Here is a 20,679-nt window from a genome sequence, read left to right as displayed (position 1 = left end):
CTGGAACAAATAAAAAATAGTATCTGTGTGATCTTGTTTTCCCAAGAGGAGAGGAAAGGAGTGGGGAGACAGCCCCCCTTGCCCCAGTGAAGATGTACCTGGTTTTGTTCCCAGAAACTAGTCAGACTTTCAAGTGTCAGTCTCAGGGGGTTGTCCTGAGTATGTGACCTCTAGGTGTCTGAGCAGATATCTTGGGGCTGTGCGTGTGGCCTTGGGGACTGGAGGGAAGTCCCTATGTAGGACGTCAGTTCTAGGGCTACTCCTATGCCCCAGACTCCAGCTTGGCCTTGAGAGTGGAGACAGGCAGAAGCTTGACTCTTCTCATCCCCCTGCCCATTCCATCTCCTCGCCTAAGCTTTCTGAAGCTATAAAGAAAGGAAGGAAAGAGCAGGCTCTGGAGGGTCCTTCTGCCAGGGGCAGAAACAGCTGGGTCCAAAATCACATAAACTGGGCCAATGGCTGGTAGGTCCCCGGGTTGGCCTAAAACTGACTTTCTGTGCTGCTCCATGGCCCAGGAACTGCCACCGCCCACCTCATGTCACTTCCTAGCCTTGTCTGCTAGGGGCGCCTGCTTGGGATATGAGCCTTCCCTGCAGCTCAGTTTTCCCATCCAGAAAATTGGTGTCTGCCAAGCCAGACACCCATTGTCCAGCTGTGGTCACCCGGTGGAGGTAAGGTGAACTGTGAGAGAACAGAAATGTGGAAGTGACCCCCGCCACCCTGGCCACACTGCTTCCTTCCCTTAGATCTGAGCAGACCAGATGGGCCTCTGTCCTTGGTTCAGGCCAGTGGTTCTGGATCTGCATCAGAGAACTGAGAACCTGCTGGAAACTATAGAGTTTCTATCCAGAAAGACACACGTATCCAGACGCACTTGATATGCACACTCTGAATTTCTGGGGTCTGTGGACCCCTCCTAAGTTGAAAACCATCTAGGTTGTGAGCCTCACTCTGGGCCAGCCCCAAAGAGAGTCTTGGCCTGGGAGGGGCAGAGGCTGGCCTCCCAGAGCCTTCACTGGGGCCCTCTGTAACCTGAGGCTTGGGCTGCCCGTGGCCTGCAGCATGCAAATGAAAACGGGGCAGACGAGATGCTTTAGGAGGAAAGGTGCCCTGCTGGGGGACGAGTGATTTGTCTGCCTCCTCAGTGCTCTGCCTGTCTCTCTCCCTTTCACCATGGGAAGGGTTGTTCAGGTCAGTAGTGAGGAGGAAGCAGGCAGAAGCAGGATGCTGGGCCTGGGGCGTTCTGGGGCCTTCCTGGGGGGTCTTGTCCAGGACTGTGCTTCTGCTATCAGTGTGGAAAGCCAGGAAAGACACTGCAGGCTGCTGTGGCGCTAGGGGAGGGGGAAGGGCGTTGGTGCAGAGGGGAATTCCAAGGTGAGCTGCCTGGGTGGTGCTGTCAGCTGGCTCAGTGGGCAGCAGGATTCTCCAGTGACGAGGACGTGCTCCACCTGCTAAGACTCGGGCAGGTGGAGGATGTGCTGCAAAGGCCAGCATCCAGCGCAGGGCCAAGGTGCTCCCGGGATGTCGGGTGCACAGAAACCCAATGGGGCCGGGGGACCAGGACCCTCTGGGTTCTCCCCATTGCAAGGCTTCAATTCCCTGTCCAGCTGCTGCAAGATGAGGCCGGGGGCCTTTCTCCTGCCCGGCCCCGCCCCATTTGTTCCCTTGGCTGCTGTGAGCGCCAGGCTTTGGGGCAGTCAAGTGGGCTGTCTCACACAATGCTGGGCCCCCTGCCTTCCATGTGCCCTCTTCTCCCAGGCTGAGGGCCCTGGGGTCTCCTGGGATGCCTTCTCAGCCCAGTGTGGCCACCCTCATCCATCTCCCCCTCCTTGCCCATCACATGGCATTTGCATAGAGCTCTGTGTCGGTCACAGTGCAGCGCTTCTCATGCCATCCTGGCATCCTACTCACCAAGGGCCTGTTAAAATGCAAATTCTGACTCTTTAGGTCTGGGATGGGTCTGAGCTTCTGCATCCTGATAAGTGCGCAGGTGAACCGAGGCTGCTGGTACCCCGCCTAGAACCATGCTGAGAGTACTGAGGTTCAGAGCGTGTGTTCCACGCATAACCTGGGCTCCCTGACTGAGTTTCTTGAGACCAGAGACTCTCCTCCTCTTGGCCTTGAGGACACACAGCAGGGTGAGTTCTGTGAACTGAGTTGAGTGGCCCTCAGCCACAGAGGTCGGCACAGGCTTGGGGATGTCAGATCCACGGCCTCCCTCCCTTCCTGCATCACTGCCTGGACACTGCCGGCCCCGGATAGTGGCTGTTGGGATGGGGCGAGCAGGAGGAGGCCAGGTGGCCCGAGGGCCCTCATTAATCCGTCCTGTCCCACTGTTTTCACAGCTTCTTGCCCCTTCAAAGGGCCGGAGGGGTGGCCGGCTAGAGAAGGGGCAGGGAGTATGGTGACTGCTGTGTTGTAATGAGATTTCTGGGAAGGAACAGATGTTGTCAGTGAGGGAGTCCAGAGGTGCCAGGCAGGCGAGCTGGTGTGAGGGGAAGCTGATGGTGGCTGGCTGGGAGGAGGACAGACACATTCAGTGACAGCAGTGGCCTTGGCACCTTCGGAGGGGAGGTCTCAAGCTTAATGCCCCTTCCCCCACCCCAGACCATGCCTAGCGGCCCCACTGGGCTGGACTTGCCTGTCACTTCTCGCTGCCACTGCCCAGCCTGGTAAGCATCCATCTACATCTAGATGACAGGGCTGACAAGTGTCATCGCAGCCTGAGTGGCCCTTGTGCCTGTCACAACACTGGCCACCATGGGGGAATTCACCCACAGCAGAAGGTCTGGCCCCAGTCCCCCGGGGGACTTGTCATGTAACTGAGGAGGCAGCCGGCTCCAGCACACATACCCCTTGGCTCAAGGGCTCTCACAGAGCTGCTGCTGCCAGCTGCTAATTAATAGAAGGGCTACTGAGGCCGGCCAGGCGGTCCTGCTTGGGCCCAGGGGATGTTGAAGAATCCACATTTCCCAGCCAGAGCGGGCCACAGGGAGGCCAGGGGCACTGCCTTGGCTTCAGAGAGGATGTTCTCTGCCAGCCAGGCTTTACCAAGAAAGCATTGCCAGGGCCGTGGAAATCTGTGATCCTGGAGCCTAGGCGGCCACTCAGAGACACTCTGTATCATCATCACTTACCCAGAGCCGGGGCGAGAGTCTGCCCAGTGAGGTAGTGAGCTCCCTGTCACCGAGGCTGCTCAAAATGAGACAGCAGTACTTACACCAGAGGTTGCTAAGCAGCATCCTGTGGACCAAATACAGTGCCCAGATGTGTTCTGTTTGGCCAGCACAGCGTGTCATAACAAGTCTGAGACAATGTTTAAAACGGAAGGATGTCAGACAAAGATTTGGCTTCCCAGCTTCTCTTGAAAAATTGGAAACTGGCAATGCCGGCCCCACGTTCCCACCCCACGGCAGGGAACTGGCGCTCAGCAGAGGCCTTAACCTGGCTTTTGGTCTCCAGGTGCCCACAGTCCCCTCCTCTCTGGCCTGCACCCAGCCATATCACTTGTGCGCGCTGCCTGACCCCGTGGGCTTCTGAGTTTACAACTCTGGACTCCAACCAATAGAGACCGAAGGCAGGTGGACTCACAGACCAATAACCACCACTTACGAACCACAGCCATGTGCCAGACTGTGCTAGGAGCTCCATTTCTCATGTTTCACTTATTCTTCACCGTGGCCCGAAAAATAGGTTCTATTGTCTGCAGCTTACAGATATGGGAACGAAGGCTCTGATGGGGGGAAAAAAAAAAGATTTGCTTGAAATCACACAGCTCTGAAGCACCAGAATTTTTAATAGAATTTGAACCTGTTCTCTAGGACTCAAAACTTGTACTTGTCCCTTTTCTCTCTCCCTTCTTTTCTGTGTGTGTGTGTATGTTAGCTTTTAAAAGCTAAATTACAAAAGTAGTTCAAGAAAACATTCTCCTAAGGATGAAAACATGGCAGATAATACTGAGCACACATTATCTGTGTGGAGGAGCTCAGCTGGCATGGGAAATTGAACAGGCCTCAGAGTACCAGATCTGGACAGGGCTTAGCAAGCTCCTGGCCTAAAGCCTTTATGTTATAGGTAGGGAGCAGAGGGCCAGAGACGGACAGTGACTGGCCCAAGGTCATAGAGTAAGTCCAAGTCAGAGATGAAACCATAACCCAAGAAGGGTTTTGGCTCAGAGGTCTTAGGGCTCCACAGCCTACCCCACCCCCAGCCAGAGAGGGGTCCAGGGAAGAGTTCTGAATGGTCTCATCACTGGGACGCTTTTTTTGTCTCCCCAGCCTCATGCCTGAATTTTGGACTGTTGAGTATGTTCAGGATCCATCTTAATTTAAGCTCATGCCTATCCTAATCCCCCACCCTGGGGCTGCTGCCCCTGGGGATCTGGACTGGGACACTTGCCCACCTGCTCCCCCTGCACAGCCTGACATGGAGACCTTTGGGATTTTGGAACTACATCTGGATGCCACTGATGTGTTTGGGGTTCAAAGGGGAAGGGGACAAGTAGCCAGTGGTGTCTGTGTCTTCTCCACCAGAGAAATATATGGTCACGGGGTCTGTGAAGAGTGGAGTCAGTCTGTGGCTTAAGGCTCAGTGTGCAACCAGGATCAGGGCTCAGCCTGGGACCAAGATAAGGCCTTGGTCTGAAGTGAGGAATTGGAGTCCTTGAACAGAGTCTTGGAGCCAACCTCAGTGCCTCCCTGAAACACTGGGGCTGGGGACAGGGTGGGCAGGTTGTCCATTCCATTCTCTGCCCTGCCAACCCCACCCCCAAAATCCCCCCTTCTTTTAAGCTCCCAGAGCTCCTACACCTCTTAGCATCTGAGCCAGCTGCCTGTGGTCTTCTCAGGGAGGTAAAGTACGAATTATAAATACTCAAAGGTTCTACCGCTGCCAAAGCCAGAGCCACCAAACCTCACACGTGCCCACTCCTGCCATGCTGTGGTCTCTCATTGTTTGGAACTGTATCTATCTTCCCAGCCAGGCAGCCAGCTAGTGGCTCCTGCAGAGTAGTGCTCGGGCTGGGCAGAGAGATGTGCTGGCTTGGTAGAGGCACTCCCTATTTCCCACTGCATCCCCACCTCTGGCTCCCACAAATAGCCGAGCAAGCCGTGGGACCTCCAGGTCTGCTCTCGGCAGCTGCGGGGGCCTGATAATTGGCTGATGATGATTTTGTGTCTGTCTAAGCATTTACCCGTGTGGGTGGATATGTTATGTCTGCACAAACGAGGCTTTCAGAAATTAATACATAACACAGGACTGGCTAATACCTTGTCTTCTGGGCTTGGAAAGGGGTGAGTGAAGGGAGGTTGTGCCCACTGGGAGATCAGATGCTCCAGTCCAAGATTGTTTTCACCCATCATGGAGAATGGGGATCTCTACCCGTCTGGCAAATAGGAGGGTAGTATTTCAGCTCCTCTTAGCTGAAATAACCCTGGTCGGCTTTGCAGGAGGGCAGATAAGAGATAGACCAATTTGGACTGATGGTCGGGGAAGGCTTCCTGGAGGAAGCAGAGCTGAGCTGGATCTGAAGGAGAGAGAGACCCATTATGCACACTTTCTTGGAGGCGAGTGCCTGGGACCTTGAGACGCCTGACTGGGTATTGTCAGACAAGGGGGCAGATTACTCCAAACCTGCCCTTTTGGACCTCCACTCCTGAAGCTTAGTCCTTGAGGACTCTGACCCCATGACCCCGGGTCTTGCCCCCCAATGCTGCCTGAGTATGTGTGTGTGTGCATTTGCAGGTAAGTTTGTCTGTGTCTCTCTGGCCTCTGACCCTGGGTCCTTGCAGCCCAGGCCAGCTCTCCCAGGCCTCAGTCCCAGCTGCACAGCCTCTGAGAAGACTGCTTTCTTCTGCCATCCTAGACCCGGAAGGCAGATGTTACCACTGTAATAATGTCACTGAGTGTGTGGCCTGGAGCCCAGAAGTAATTACCCTGCGGTTCCCCATCACAGGCTGGAGCAGCCCCTGTCAATGATTAACCTGAGTCCCCGGCCACTTGACGCCAAAGCCAGCCATGGGCTTCTCCTACCTACGATTTGTCAGAGGATACTAGGCGATATCCCCTTCCCCACGGACAGGAAAGACCCTCCCCCACGGACAGGAAAGACCCTCCCCCTCAAGCCCACAAGGCTCCTAAATGCCACTGGCAGCTTTTTGAAGAAATATGGTCCAGGAGGAGGGACTCTGCAGCTGTGGCCTGTCCTCATGTAACATCAGGGCCAGCCCAGCCCGGAACCCTGGGCCTCTCATCCCAAGCTTCCCCGGCTTGTAACTGTCCACCCTCTCACGCTGGGTTTGCCTTCCTGACCCTCATCCTGTTCTGCCGGGTGACCTCAGCAAAGTCCTTTCCTCTCTCAGAGTCCAGCATCATAGCTCAGTCTGAGGCTGAGAAGGGAGCAGAGCTAATTGGCCAAATAGGTATTGAACCCGTAATCCTGACCCCATTAGTGCAAATTGAGCCGGCAAAGCAGGGACCGCGCTGCTGACAAGTAGAGCTGATGAGAATCTCCTGCCCTGTTTCCTGAGACTCTGAGAGGCCCATCCAGGCGTGATCTTGGATTTACATGGCCCCTGTGCTCCCGGAGTGTGTGTGGGGTTCCTCTTTCTGTGGCGTCTCCACCAGCCTCTATCCTGGGGATCAGGGCCGGGGCTCCCTAGCACATTGTTTGGTTATGCTGTGTCTGTTGCCTTCCACCCCCCCAGCCATTAGATCACAGCCCCTGTGGGGGTGGAGATCAGGCTTTTCTCTGGGCAGAGGCCCCCACCCACCCCTTCCTCCCAGTCACCTCTTCTCTGGGGCCGGGGCTGCTGTCTCCTCCTGGAACTTTCAACATGGTCTCAGTTCAGATAGGAGGATCCACGGAGACCAGGTCACATGGACAGCTAAGGCTGGAAGAGTCCTGCAGGGCAGAGCAGTAGGACCATTGGCTTTGGAATTGGCAGGGGAAGGAAATGCGACAATGTCCATCCTGTCCCAGAGGCTCTGGGGAATCATCTTCCTGCCGTGTTGCTCCAGGGCTTCTGTGGACAGAACTGAGGGGGCCAGCTGGAAGAAGAGGCCAGGTGAGACCAGGCTGTGCCCCATGTAGCTGGGTGGGCTGAGCCATGCCCTTACCACCTTGGCTTTGCTCTCCTCATCTGAAAATGGAGCTGGAGAGGGGTTGGGTTTTAGCATGACCCCCAATCTGAAACTGGTGGTTGTAGAGTCACCTGGGAGCTTTCTGCAATTATGGATGCCTGGGTCTCCATGCATGAGGCCTGGGCAGGTAGAAGTTTGGGAAGCACCCAAGTGAGCTGGGCACCCCGAGTGCCCTTTCTGCGCTAACCGTCTGCCAGTCTCCCACTGCAGTGTGTTCACCACAGCCCTCCAGTGCTTCCCAGAACCTGGTAGTGAATACCTCCAAGCCATTCATGACCTTCTACTCCCCAGGGAGTCATTCCCTTTCCTTCCTCACGGCAGGAGCAAAGAGAATCATAAAACTCTGGGCCTATTGGGACCCCAGGGAACATGGCCCTTGCTCTGTGTCCTTGTCAAACTGTGTTTTCCTGGAGGGAAGGCAGAGTCCCATCCAGCTCATGTCCCCAGAGCCCAGGCACTCCCGGGAGAACCCCATCCTAACAAGAAGAGGGGTCCGTAGAGAGAGTCAACGTTTAGCCACGGCCCTCCCCCCATCCCCGCCGGTGCCCTTATTCACCGTGTCTGCCACCTGCTTGGCCTCAGGAAGTTCTGCTCTGAGTGCATCCCATCTCCTCCTTGATGAGGTGTGCCTTCCTGCAGAAGCCGGTGAGCCCTCCTACCTGATCTCCCTTGAGCTTGTGCTCACGTGCGACTCCACAGCAATATTCTATTTTTACTTCATTCTCCTAAGTGGGAAGAGCTGTGCTGGGGCCTTTTTTGTTTCTTGTAAGCCAGCTGAAGAAGTTCTCCATTGCTGGCCCCCTCTACAATTTCCCCCAAATGGTCTTAGTGACGCTCAGAGAGGTTGGACCACTAGCCTTAAGGAACACAGCATCCTGGCAGTTTAGGGCCATTGTAGAGTAGGTGACCCCTGCTGTATAGTTTGGTGTGTGTGTGTGTGTGTGTGTGTGTGTGTGTGTGCACGCGTGCACGTGCATGCTTTTATGCTACTGTGTGTCTGATGAGTGCACAGATTTAGAGTCTCCAGTACAGGGCTGGGGCCTTCAGAGAAGCAACGGGTTGATGTCTTGGGTGCTCCTCATGGCCAGGGCTGGGCTTGGCTGTGCCGTTGAGAAGGTGCAATAACAATTCTTTCCCCGAGGAACTCTTTCCTCTGCACCTTCATGGCTCCCCATGTCCCCAGAAGAGTCCTGACTACTCAGTCTGACATTCAGCATGCCCCCATCCTTTCTTTGGGTCAGGATTGAGTTCAGGGAGGGAGTGTCATGGATTTCTGAGATGGGTGCTTTTCTCTCAGCAAGCTTTCCCCCTGGCCAGCTGCCCTTGGCTAGCCTCTGCACTGCAGAGATCCATGGAATCAGCATGTCTTTAGAGAGTGTCTGGCTCCATCCTCTCATTGTACCACTGTGGACACTGAGGCAGGGATCGTGGGAGGCAGGGACTCCTTCAAGGGCACACAGCAAGTAAGAGACTGAAATGGGTGGAACCCAAGACTCTTGGCCCCTGGTCTAGCTTCCTTCTGCTGGATAGCACACACCTCCTTCTTGCAACCACAAGGCCAGCCTTCCTGACCAGTGGGCACTCTCAGGTCCCATCCATTTTGGGGTTTTTGTGCCCAACAAGCCATGCTGCTCCCCCCTAGACTGAGGGCTTCTCGAAGAGGGACTGAAACCGCTAGGTGGCATTCTGGGGGGCCCTGAGGAGCTCCAGTCCTTTATGTCTCAGCTCAGAAAGATTTCAGCAAGAGGCAAGTGATAGATAAGAAGTGATTTATTAGAATAGGATGCTTGTGAGGCTTACAAGTGGGTGGGTGAGAGGGTACCATGCCAAGAACTTAGTGGGCTACAGTTTTATAATCAAAGGTGACTAAAACCACCTTATTCCTCATTCTTGAGTAGACATCACACTTCCATCATCAGTTCCTCCTCTCTGTTGTGTGGGGGAATTTTCTTGTCCCTATATGGTCAAGCCAGGACTGTCATGGCACTATGGAAAAATTATCTCAGGTCTCAGTACAGTGAGGGTCTTACACTTTGAAATGTTCCCTTTCCACACACCTCTGGATCCCCTTAGTCCTGAGGCCAGGACCTGCATCTAAGTGGTTGTAAGAATAATAATGATGATGGTAACAGCCAGCATATGCTGATTACTTGCACTGTGTAGTACATTATTAATGTTATCTCATTGAATCATCTTGGAATCCTGTGAGATGGGATTAAAGGTCTCATTTTGTACATAAGAAAACAGACTCAGAGAGGTTGAGGGATTTGTCCAAGGCCACACCGCCAGGTATCTGGACACTAGAGAGCGTCTCTGCTGCACTGTCTGCTGTGACCTAGCTGCTCCACGTGTGGCCCCTGGACCAGTGGCCTCAACATTGCCTGGGATCCTGTAAGCAATACAGGTGTCGGCCCTCACCCCACACCCAGTGAATCCGAATTCCCCAGGTAATTTAGGCACTGTGCAGTGTGATTAAAAGATCACAGAAGGGGAAGGGAAGGTTCTAGCAGTTTCAGCCCTCACACAGCTCACCTTCTCCTTGGGGAATGGCTGCAACTAGCCCTCATTGTTTGCTGAGGGACTAGGAACTCAGCCCAAGACTGAGAGGGACCAGGGAAGAGTTACCAGGGAAGAGGCAGGGGTAAAATGCCATTTTGTCTGGGTCTTCAAAAAAACAGAAACAAAGCCAAATTATGTTCTTCAGGTAACAGCGCATCCTCACAGGAAAGCGAGTTCCCAAAAACACTCCAGAATCTGGATAACCCACCATAAGCCCAGCGTTAGCTGGATGCCCTTGTCTGAATCGCATTGGTTGGGAGGCAGCCTCAGGCGGCCGAGGGAGCAGCTACCTGGGAGCCCTGTGATTCTGAGTCAGAGAGTTTGAGGTGGGTTAAAAATAGAGCCCTAGTGGCCAGGCGGGGTTGGAAGACAGCAATTCATCTGCTGTAGGGGAAGACCCCAGGCTGGGTCAGGGGACGGTGGACCAGAGGAGGGGGGTTGGGGAGGCGTTTATTCCTCTCAGAGGCCGGAGTTGAGGGCGATGGGAGGCAGAGCTTTCCAGTGTGAGAGGGGCGGGGAGGCAAAAAAATACCCGACTCCTGCGCCGCGTCCCCTTCGGGTGGGTGGAGCGTGGTGAGGGGGGCTGGGCCGCAGCTCTGCCTCGGAGAGCCTGTGATGGGGAGGGGCTGGTCCCTGCTTCCCAACAGTTGTTATTGGTTGTGGGAGAGGGAAGGCAGGGAAGGTGTCCCACGTGTGTGCGTTCCCGCGCGGGGCGTGCGTACGTGTGTGTATGTGTGAGTTGTGGGCAGGCACGTGGTCTCCTTTGCCGGTTACACCTGCCCTTCAAACGGCCTCCCTCTGTCTCCTCATCCTTAACCGCCTCCAGAAAATCTGCTCCTCCTGCCGTTGCGTTAAGACAACACCTTTGTCTCAGCGCCTAGGAGTTCCCCGCGGACCCGTGTGTCTTACATCAGCGGACTCTTCACCGCATGGGTCACTGGTCCGTGATTAATTTTGGGGGGGATTATTTTTCTGATTAAAAGGTAATATTTGCCCATTATGGGGAATTTAGAAAATAAAGAAAGCTATAATATAGAAAACAAAAATCACCCATAATCCACTACTTAGAAATAGCCATGTGACTTCATTTTTAAAATTTTTGACAGTCACCCTCTCTCCCCACCGCAATAGTCTTTAATACACGCATTTATTGAACAATAAGACAATTTTACTGAGACCTCACTCCCCCCACCCTTCTCCTTCTGGGTGCCGCTATTGTGGCTACATCTGGGAAAAGGAAGAGGTGTCATTTCTGCTCTTGGTTAGCACACAGCAGGTGTGGGGAGACGAGACTAATCCTGGGTCTTCAAAGCGGGGGCGACGTAGGGGAATTCAAGGGAAGAAATGGAGTTGCCTCTTCCGTGCCCCCCCCCCACACCCCACCTTCTGGATCTCTGTGCAAGCCTATCAGGTAGATGGGAGAATCTGCCAAGTCCCCACCAAGGGGGCGTGCCTGAAAGGAGGGGGCGTGTCTGTAATGAAGGGGCATGCCTGAAAGGAGGGGGCTTGGTGTGTTCTGCCTTGCCAGGCTTGTGCTGGTCAGGATGGAAACACAGTCGTGGCCTTGGTTGACATCTTTAGCCTCAGTCACCCCCCACCAGCCCCTGTCATCCCTGTGTTAGAACCCCGACCCCACATTCTCCTGGCCCGTCTCTTATTCATCTACCTTCCCCCACCCCAGCTCCCACTCCTCCTCCGTTACTTTTCTGCCATCATCTTCACTAGGTGGGAGCCATTTGCTAGTGGATGTTGTTGGGAGTTTTCGGGTCTTGGCGCGGGGGGGCAGCGGTTTGCATGGGATAAGTTCTCCCTGCTCTTGGAGGAGGCCTGTGAAGGCTTCGTGGGAAGGAGTCAGGGTCTCAGAGGGCTGCCCATTTTGTGTAGCTTCTGCCGGGCCTCCTGCCACTCAGTCTCTGGCTCCCAAGGGACTCATTCAGTCATTCATTTATTCACTCATCCACCCATTCCCAGGCTTTTTTTTGGACCTACCTCATAAAAGGAACTGCACTAAGTTCAGAGAGTCAAGTGACTACAATTACATCCTAGTGTGATAAACTGCTCAGTTCAGTTCAGTCCTTCAGTGGTGTCCAACTCTGCGACCCCATGGACTGCAGCACGCCAGGCTTCCCTGTCCATCACCAACTCTCAGAGCTTGCTCAAACTCATGTTCATCAAGTTGGTGATGCCATCCAACCATCTCATTCTCTGTCATCCCCTTCTCCTCCTGCCTTCAATCTTTCCAAGGGGTACCTCGCCAGATTTCCTGGGAGAAAAAGAAGACCTCCCAGGAAAAATGACAGCTCCTCTGAACCAAGTGGCCTGGAGTGGGCAAGGCTAGGGAGGGTATCTCCAGGCAGAGGACAATATGTAGGAAAGCCTAGAGGAGAAGAAAAGTCCTGGGTGCCTGGGACACGGAAAGCTGCTGAGTGTGTCTGGAGCAGAACACCCAGGACAGGGCTAGAGGAGGCTGAGTCAGATCAGGAAGTGCCCCCAAATGACAGCAAGGAGCTTAGATTTTAGCTGGGCGCCTGGAAGGACTTTGGGTTTGGCAAAGCATGGAGAGGATGCAGACCCTGAGGTCTGTGGGGTCCTGGGAAAGGCAGGAGCCCAGGTAAGAAGATGCTGAAGTGGGCCAGGTGGTGGGTTGATGAGCCGTGCTGGATCCCACATGATTGAGTGTTGGAAGGTAAGCAAGATGGGAGAGTCGAGGATAATTCCCAGGTTTCCAGGCTAAGTGTCTGGATGAATGGTAGTATCACATGCTGGGAGCACAGGTTTGTGCAGGGAGCTGCTAAGTTATATCTGGCTCTGTCAAGAATGAAGTTCCCATTGGACATCCAGGTGTAGGTGTGTAGTCAGCAAGAGAGCACATGGCTGTGGGCTCAGGACAGAGAGGTATGGTTTGGAAGCCAGCCGAATAATTTTGAGACCTTGGGAGTTGGTGAGGTCACCCCAGGAGAGTGTAAAGAGGGAGAGGAGGTGGGGGCCCCAAGAAACAAAAACATTTAAAGGTCACGGAGGGAAAGAGGAGCTCCTGCAATGGGAGGGAAAGGAGAACCAGAGAGAACAGAGAAGAGCCAGTGGAGCAGAGTGTCTCAGCGGAAATGGTGCACAGTGTCAGATGATACAGAGGGTCAAGATGGAATGGACCGGAAATTGTGGGATTTGGCAGCAGGATGTGTGCCTCGGCAGTGTTGCTGCAGGATTGAGAGGCATGCTGGGGAAATGGACGTGGAAGTGAGAGAGTGGGGACGGCCACACGTCTTTCAGGAAGCTTGGTTCTGAGGGGAGAAAAGATAAGATAGTGGGGGTTCGGGAGTGATTTTATTAAGTGCGAGATCTTAAAAGCTGATCAGAAGGGCCTGAAGATATGGGCGAGAGAGGGGATAACCTGTAATGTTCCTGGGGAGGAAAAAGGGAACAGTGTTGAGAGAGTAGATAGTAGAGTCATCAACTGATTCCTTGTGACTGGGGGGTGGAGGGGGAAAGCGGGGAGGGAGAGAGACAAGCAAGGGAGTAGTCAGATGGCAGGAAAAGAAGGGGGCATTTTGCAGGCTTCTGTTTCCTCTGTGAAGAAGTGCTGTTATCTGCTGGGAGGGAGGGGGAAAGTGGTGGTTTCAGAGCTTTGAGGAGAGAGGAGATAATTTGGAAAGGCCGCTGTGGGAAATGGGTGGGAAAGGCTGTTAGGGTCTCCTGGAGGATAGGCTGGCAGAGGTGAGGACCCTGCTGAGTACAGAAACACTGATGAGGAAATAGAGACACAAGGAACTAAGGCACTTGGTATTTAGTAGGACTGGTCTGAGGTTGTGAGGTTTTCTGTACAGCCCATCCCCTTCCATGGAAACAGGGGAAGAGCTGATGATGGCTCTGAGTTACAGTTATGATCTAGTGAAGTCGGGGCCAGAGGACGGGGCAAGAGAGGTTGATGAGCAGAACCACTATGTGTGGGGGGAATGGGAGGAGGCAGGAGGGTTCTCACAGGATAATTAGAGGGCCAGTGACTGCAAGCTTCTGGGACACCAAAGAACAGACTTAGCATGATTGGATAAGAGAACTGGCAGAAAAGGAGGTTAGGGTGGGAGAGAGCACTGCTTATCTGAGATTAAAGATGGACCAACTGCAGACAGTGACCCAGTCCAGGATGTGCTGTTGGAAGGGACTGGAGCGAAGACTTTAGAGGCAGGACTTCAAGCCAGTGGGAGGCTGGGTGTTATTGCTGGTTGATGAGGGGGAGTAGAAGTCACCCAGGATGAAGGCAGGATTTGCAATGGAATAGAAGATTGTGAACCAGGTGCCAGCCTCACCACGGTCCCCAAGAGTGGCGAGTGGATGCTGTAAAGAAGGCCAGCAAATGACAGGATGCTCAAGAGATCTTGTAGACATTCCTACCACAGGCAGGAAGAGGCATTAGCGTGGACAAAGCTGCTCACTCCACCCTAACCTTGAGGTCTGTGGGGTTTGGGAGAGTGACGTCCTTGGGACACAACTAAAGTTCAGGTAAGGGAAAAAGCAGGTGGGTTAGAGGATGAAGAAGTTGAGAGTGAAGGTACTGTGGAAGAGAGCACAGGGGACAGGTTTGGGAGGGAGAGAGGGAATAGGAGGAGGCACAGAGTTTAGGAAAGGGAAAATACTATCGACTGGGTTTATATTTGTATAGAGCGATAAGTGGGACTCTGGAGTCAAGCTATTTGGGTGTGAAATCCCGATCTACCATATACAGCAAATTTCCCAACTTCTTGAGCCTCAGTTATCTCAACTGTAAAATGGGCGTATTCATAGTATCTACTTCATAGGATTAGATGAGATAGTCTATATAAGGGTCTCAGATGAGTACCTGGCAAACAGTAAGTTGTTGATGGCTGTCCTGAATTCTCATGAGCTTCATGGTCAGCTTGTGCAGTTATCTGTGCTGGGCCTAGAATGGAGGGGGAAGCTCTTAGCTCCCATCTAGTTCTCAGACATGAAGATGCCTGGCTTCTTTGTTTCGGGGCTGGAAGGAGAGTTAGGTAGTACCTGGTGAAACAGGCAGAATGTGACGACTGCTATCGCAGACACACTGCACAGTCAGGTGAAGTTCATGGAGGAGGAGGCAGTTGAACTGCCTCCTTTTGGATGAGAGAAGGGACTTCAAAAGACGGGGGTTCGAGAGATAGGGGCAGTTCTCAGAAGGAGGAGGAACCACAAAGTGGACGGACATGAGGCCACAAGTTGGGTGTCCCGTTGGCTCCTGTGAACGAAGTGGAAGGGAGAAGAAGGAAGAGGAGTCATGGGTGCGGATCAAGGAGCTTGAACCTTCCTCTATAGCCACTGGGGTCTCCAGAGTGGAGTTCAAGCATGGAGTGACATAATCATAATGTGGTTTGGCTAGATAACCCAGAGAGCATGTGACATGGAGGGAAAGAAAGAGGAGGCAGGGGACGAGGTGGGTGGCAGGGACAAAGTCTGCATGAGGAGTAGTGAGGAACTGATCTAGGACAGAGCTTTGGGGACAGATTCAGAAGCTGTCATTGAAGGGGCCAGACAAGACTTGCTTGCTGCTAGGGGGACCTGCAGGGGCAGGTGGGAGGACAGAGAAAGCAGCTGAGGGTGGCCGTGAGGTTTCCAGCCCAGGTGATTGAAATGCTGACTGTGCCCTTCAGCTTTGAGGAGGAAGATGCTGAGCTCAGCCTTGGACTTGTTGGGTGGAGGAGCCAGCAGGCCCTCCAGGTGGCAGGCGGGAATGCAGTCTGGTGCTAGGAGTGGTGTCTGAGCCAACTGCGTGGGGGGCAGGGGGAGGGGTACAAGATGGAGCTGTGGGTGTGCTGCTTATCTGAGAGAAAGCACGGGAATACCTCCCCCTGCTGCTGCCAGCCCTGCAGGGGCACAAGCATGTCTGCAACAAGGCCCCTGCACTCAAGAAACCCACAGCATTCTAGGAGATCCAGGGCCAGACCTTCGGCTGGGCTTCAGTGAGAGGCTGAGAAGGCTCAGAAGTGGTAGCACTTCAGATGAATGTTGAAGATGGAAAAGATCTTAGCAGGCAAAAACCCAACATTCTCTTCCTTGCAGCCGACAGGATTCCCAGTGGCTACCATTTGTGTCAAAATGTATGCAAATGGATGTGCAAGAATATGTATGTGTGAAAATGGATATGTGTACAAAGGCAGAATTGCCAGATGACCCTCCCCATCCCATTGTTCCCTATGAACAGTGGTACAAAGATGAGAGCGTGTGTACAAAAATGTTTTTGTGTCTGTGTGTGTGTGAGAAAACATATGTGCTCAGAGGCAAGCGTGGGCAGGTGTGGACAAGAAGAAACTAAAGGAGGTCATCCCTGCTCTGGGACTTCCACTTCTGCCTCTGTTTTATCACCCTTCGCATCCTCTTCAGCCTCCAGGGAAGAAGAGGGCCCTTGGTCTGGCCCTTGAGTTTCTGAGTTCAGGGTCAGGAGCCTCCTGTCTTCTCTTCCCTCAGCTCCCCTGAGGCCATAACCTTCCTCTCAGACTGTGAACTGTTCCAGGTATTAATGGAGTGGGCTGTTGGGCTTTGTGCCACCCCCTTCCTTCTGCATGTGCCCCCGACCACCACTCCACTCCACCAAAGCCGACCCACAGGCCATTCCCTCCCTTGCTGGCTCCGACTTCCTCTTAACTTAGAGAACACTGGGATGGGGAAGGTCGTCTGGCTTTGGGGAGACCAAGTCTTCTAATTCAGGTTTGTGCCAACTCCAGCATGCCTGAGTCTGGCTATCCATTGCCTCCCTGCCAGGGCCTGCCACCCGCCACCATGGATGTATAGAGTCTGGATTGTGAGATTTATTCATGAATGATTCTACACCCAGTGGGAGTGGGCAGGGGAGCATTGGGCATAAAGCTTGAGGCTTTGGAATGTTACTATTCCTTCCTTTGTGAACCTCAGTTTTCCTTTTTACAGGTTGGGTACAACTTGCCCTACTGGCTGCTGATGACTGGGGTGCTTTTAATACTCAAAAGTTGTGTTGGTTTGCTCATCCAGGAAGTACCTCAGGAGTCCTGGTGTCAGGAGGATGAGTCCCCTTGAAACCTCTTTGCAACCTTCTTGTCTCTGGGGTGGGGGCTGTACCTGCTGTGGCAGGCTTACCTCCCCAGTGTGATGCAAAGATGCCAGAAAGGTTTGTCCACCTCCCCACATTCTGCTGAGGTGCCTAAACTCGCAAGAGGTCTGACTCAGGAGTTCCACTGACCTCTCTGAATTTGGGGTCTGCTCCTTCCTAACTGTGTGGACTTGGGGAGATACTGCTCTCTTGAGTCTCAGTGTCATCATCTATAAAATACAGATAATAGCAGCCACATTAGTCCTGGTGTGAGGAATAAATTAAGTAATGCATTGAAAGCACCAAATATTAGCAAGTGCTTGATATACAAGTTTTGGGGTCTTTTTGAATAGAGTGTTGTCAGTCACCAAGGAGTCCCCAATGAAAATGCCCAGGGACATTAAGGAATCACTTGAGATGCTTCTGATCACTAAGACTGGAGGAGAAGAGGGGCCAGAGAGGTGTGGAGGCTGTTGCCAACTTCCCCTGGCTGGACCAGTGAGGTTGGGCTGGCAGGCACACCGGGAGCTGTCCGTGGTGCTGAACATCAAAAAAAAATTTTTTTTTTTTTTTGCTCTTACCCGGCCCAGCCTTCAGAAATCTGTGCAATCGTCTGGCAAAGAGTAAGGAACATAGTGTACACGGCCAAGGTCAGCTCCCAAAGCCCAACTCCGATTACCTCTTCCAGGAGCACTTTATGACCTCATCCGTCTAGGCCCCCAGGAGCCCACCTTTTCAGATGCCTGGGCTGCCTGAGATGGTTTCTTACATCATTGCCCAACATGTCTTCTGTCTAAACCTTGTCCTCTGATTGGACCATGAGCTCCCTGAGATCAGGGCATCTCTCTGCTGAGTTAAATAGATTCTGCCATCCAGTTGTCCAGGGAATATTTTGGGCCCTGACTTCCACCACTGGCTACTTGAACCATTATAAGTTCCCTTTCACCACCCCAGCAGATGCTTTGCTTTGACTCTTCCCTGGAAGATTTCACTTACCTTCCTCACCTCTTTCCTGTTGACTTGAATTACTTATTTACTCATTTAAAAATATGGGCTAGGCATAGGTCAGAGCATTTTACAAATATCAATTCATTTCACTCTTTAAAAAGTTCCACTAGTTCGTTAATATTATCCTCATGCAGCAGATGAGGAAACTGAGGCTTAGAGAGATTAAATGACATACTAGTAAATGATGGAACCAGGAATCAAGTTCAAGTTGGTTGGCCTAAGAGCCTGTACTTCTTTCTTCTTACCACATTATGCTGCCCTTTGAGTTTCTCTTTGATGCTCCAGAACAGTGGTGTGTGGGAAGAAGTGCTCTAGTATTCTGACCCCAGCCCAGATCAGGCACCAGAAATATCCCTTAGCATCTGGAAACTCATGATTGAAACAATTAGTCAGAATGCAAGGAAATGGGTGTTTTTGCCTCGTGTAATTTGGTTTTATGAAGATCACTAAATGCAAACATTCTCCTGTTAATTACTGCCTCAAATTTGGGCTGTAATTGAGAGAACTAGAGCTTGGAGAGTGTAGAAACTGCTGGAGTGGCAGGCCTACCCGAGTCAGCATTCCCAGCCGCCTTGCACCCGCTCTGTTAATTTTAGAAACTCTTCCAGTCTGGGTATATTATTAGCTTTATGTACAGAGGGCCACAGGGCCCTCCATGGCCTCTATGTCACAATTTTTTGTTTTGTTTTTCCCAAGAGATTAAGTAAAAGGAACAATGACCATGTGTATATAGGGGTGTTTGCACACTGCCTGTGTGAAAGGGGATACCTGTGTATGGCACTAATGAGTTGTCAGCAGCTGTTTTTGAATGAGTTCACGAGGCTGAATGAAGCATGTACACAGCTTGAAAGCAGCATAGAAGCTGAAACCACTCTTGCCGGGCCCACGAGTCATTAGCAGGATGCTCCGTGTGCTGTGGAGTGGGTGTGAAGGCTGGGGTGGGTTTTCCCAGGTGGCATAAGGGAGTGGGGCTGATGAAAGGGTGGTGGGCTAAGGGGCAGGGAAGGAGACAAAGTTGACCTCTTGGCACCAGACTTAGAATGAAAAGCCTTAGCCCAGTGAAGCTCTGACTTGAAGTCTCATCTTGAGCCCCTGAAGAACATGGCTTTCAAAGGAGCGGCCAGAAGCTGTCTTTTGGGAAGCCGCACTTGCCTGGGCTGTGTGACATGGGACAGCCGCCTCGCCCTCCTTCCCTGAAGCAGGCCCTGCCCTCTTCTTGACTCATAGCATCATTTTGAGTCTGACAAAGAAAACAAGTTGCTGTGGAGTAATTTTTTTTCAAACTTTGACCTCATTAGGCAGGGACACTTTGGTTTTGTCCTGCTGTCTCCACTCTCTTCCTCCTGGCTTCCCTGCGGTAGAGAATTAAAGATGGCTGAACTGTTATTTCTCTTGGGAGAAGATAGGCTATGTCTGCCCAACATAATACCTTTATCTGTCATTGTGTAACTGTCTAAATTACTAGCAGAGAGAAAAGCTCTGCAGTGCAAGTCTTTTGTTTTAGGGCAGCTCTGGAGTGGCCGGTGCTTGGGCATATCACGCCTCTAGACACAGGGTCTACGCTTTCCTATGCTGTCTTCATACTCCCTGCTGCTGCTGCTGTGAAGTCGCTTCAGTCGTGTCCAACTCTGTGCGACCCCATAGACGGCAGCTAACCAGGCTCCCTTGTCCCTGGGATTCTCCAGGCAAGAACACTGGAGTGGGTTGCCATTTCCTTCTCCAATGCATGAAAGTGAAAAGTGAAAGTCAAGTCACTCAGTCGTGTCTGACTCTTCTCGACCCCATGGCCTGCAGCCTACCAGGCTCCTCCACCCATGGGATTTTCCAGGCAAGAGTACTGGAGTGGGGTGCCATTGCCTTCTCCACTTCATACTCTCTAGGGGCCCTTTTTGGGCCAGGTAGGAGACCTGTGAGTTAGTTTTTACCTCCTCATATTGCTTAACCTTTCAGAGGCTTCACCCTGAGGGTCCCTCCCCACCTCCCCCGGGAAGTATTAGCAGTTGCTTTGAGGCCTTGGGAGAAGTGATGCTGGAAGCCCCCTGGTCTCATTCCATCGCATTGAGTAGTGCTTGAAATCCCCTGTTAACACTGCCTATCACTTTGCTGTACACCTGAAAGGAACACAACATCAACTCTCATAAAAGTTTAAAAAAGTTTTTTATCACAAAAACTTCCAGTTAACTGAAACAGTGTATGTACCTTCTACCAAATAATGTTTAAAGGAAACTTTTTAAGAAAAAAAATGAGAAAATATTTCTAATAGTTTATTGTGATTAATGTATTGATTGTGCAATCTGTGTTTATTTAAATGTGTACTTGAACATGAAAAATATCTACTTTGCTAAGTATAAATTATTTGTTGGAAAAAATGAAATTGTTGAAGTATATTAGAAAAAAAAAAAAACAACCCTGCCTGCATTTGAAGATATCACTGACTTTCCTGACCACTGTGTTAGAACCAAACCTCTAGGGGAGAGACATGGTCAGAGGTTTTCTGACTGTAGGGAATAGACTAACAGGAGACCTGCCCCCCAGCACCAACCCTGAGAGCCAGTGTGGGAGAAGGCCAGATCCAAATTATAGGACTGAGTGTGCGGACCTCATTGCACAGTGGGGAAACTCAGGCCCAGATGGGGAGGGCACCGGCCTGATGTCACACAATGTTAGTGACAGAGCTGGGACTGGATCTCACGCCCACAGTCTCCCAGACTCCCGCTGTGCGTCTGATCCTCCCCTGTTCTCTGGTCACGGTCTGTGGCATGTCTGACTGCCAGCCTGTCTCAAGCCACAGTTGACCATCAGGGAGGATGGAGCAGCCTGGCCTGAGCCTGGGGGTGGTGTGGGGTGAACTACTTCTGCTGCTAAAACAGCCTCTCACCTCTCTCTGGATGTCATTATTTAGTTTGCTTCTCAGCCTCTCA

The 20,679-nt window shown here is 52.3% G+C and overlaps 1 protein-coding gene across 1 annotated transcript in view; it reads left to right on the top strand.

Moving 5' to 3' along the window:
- Positions 1–20,679, top strand: part of HCN4 (hyperpolarization activated cyclic nucleotide gated potassium channel 4) — a 43,459-nt gene that overhangs the window by 4,102 nt on the left and 18,678 nt on the right. The window lies entirely within an intron of this gene.

This window comes from Bos taurus, chromosome 10 (assembly GCF_002263795.3).
Source record: "Bos taurus isolate L1 Dominette 01449 registration number 42190680 breed Hereford chromosome 10, ARS-UCD2.0, whole genome shotgun sequence".
Classification (NCBI taxonomy): domain Eukaryota; kingdom Metazoa; phylum Chordata; class Mammalia; order Artiodactyla; family Bovidae; genus Bos; species Bos taurus.
The sequence above is the reverse complement of the archived record's forward strand: the minus strand, read 5'-3'. Positions and strand labels throughout refer to the sequence as shown.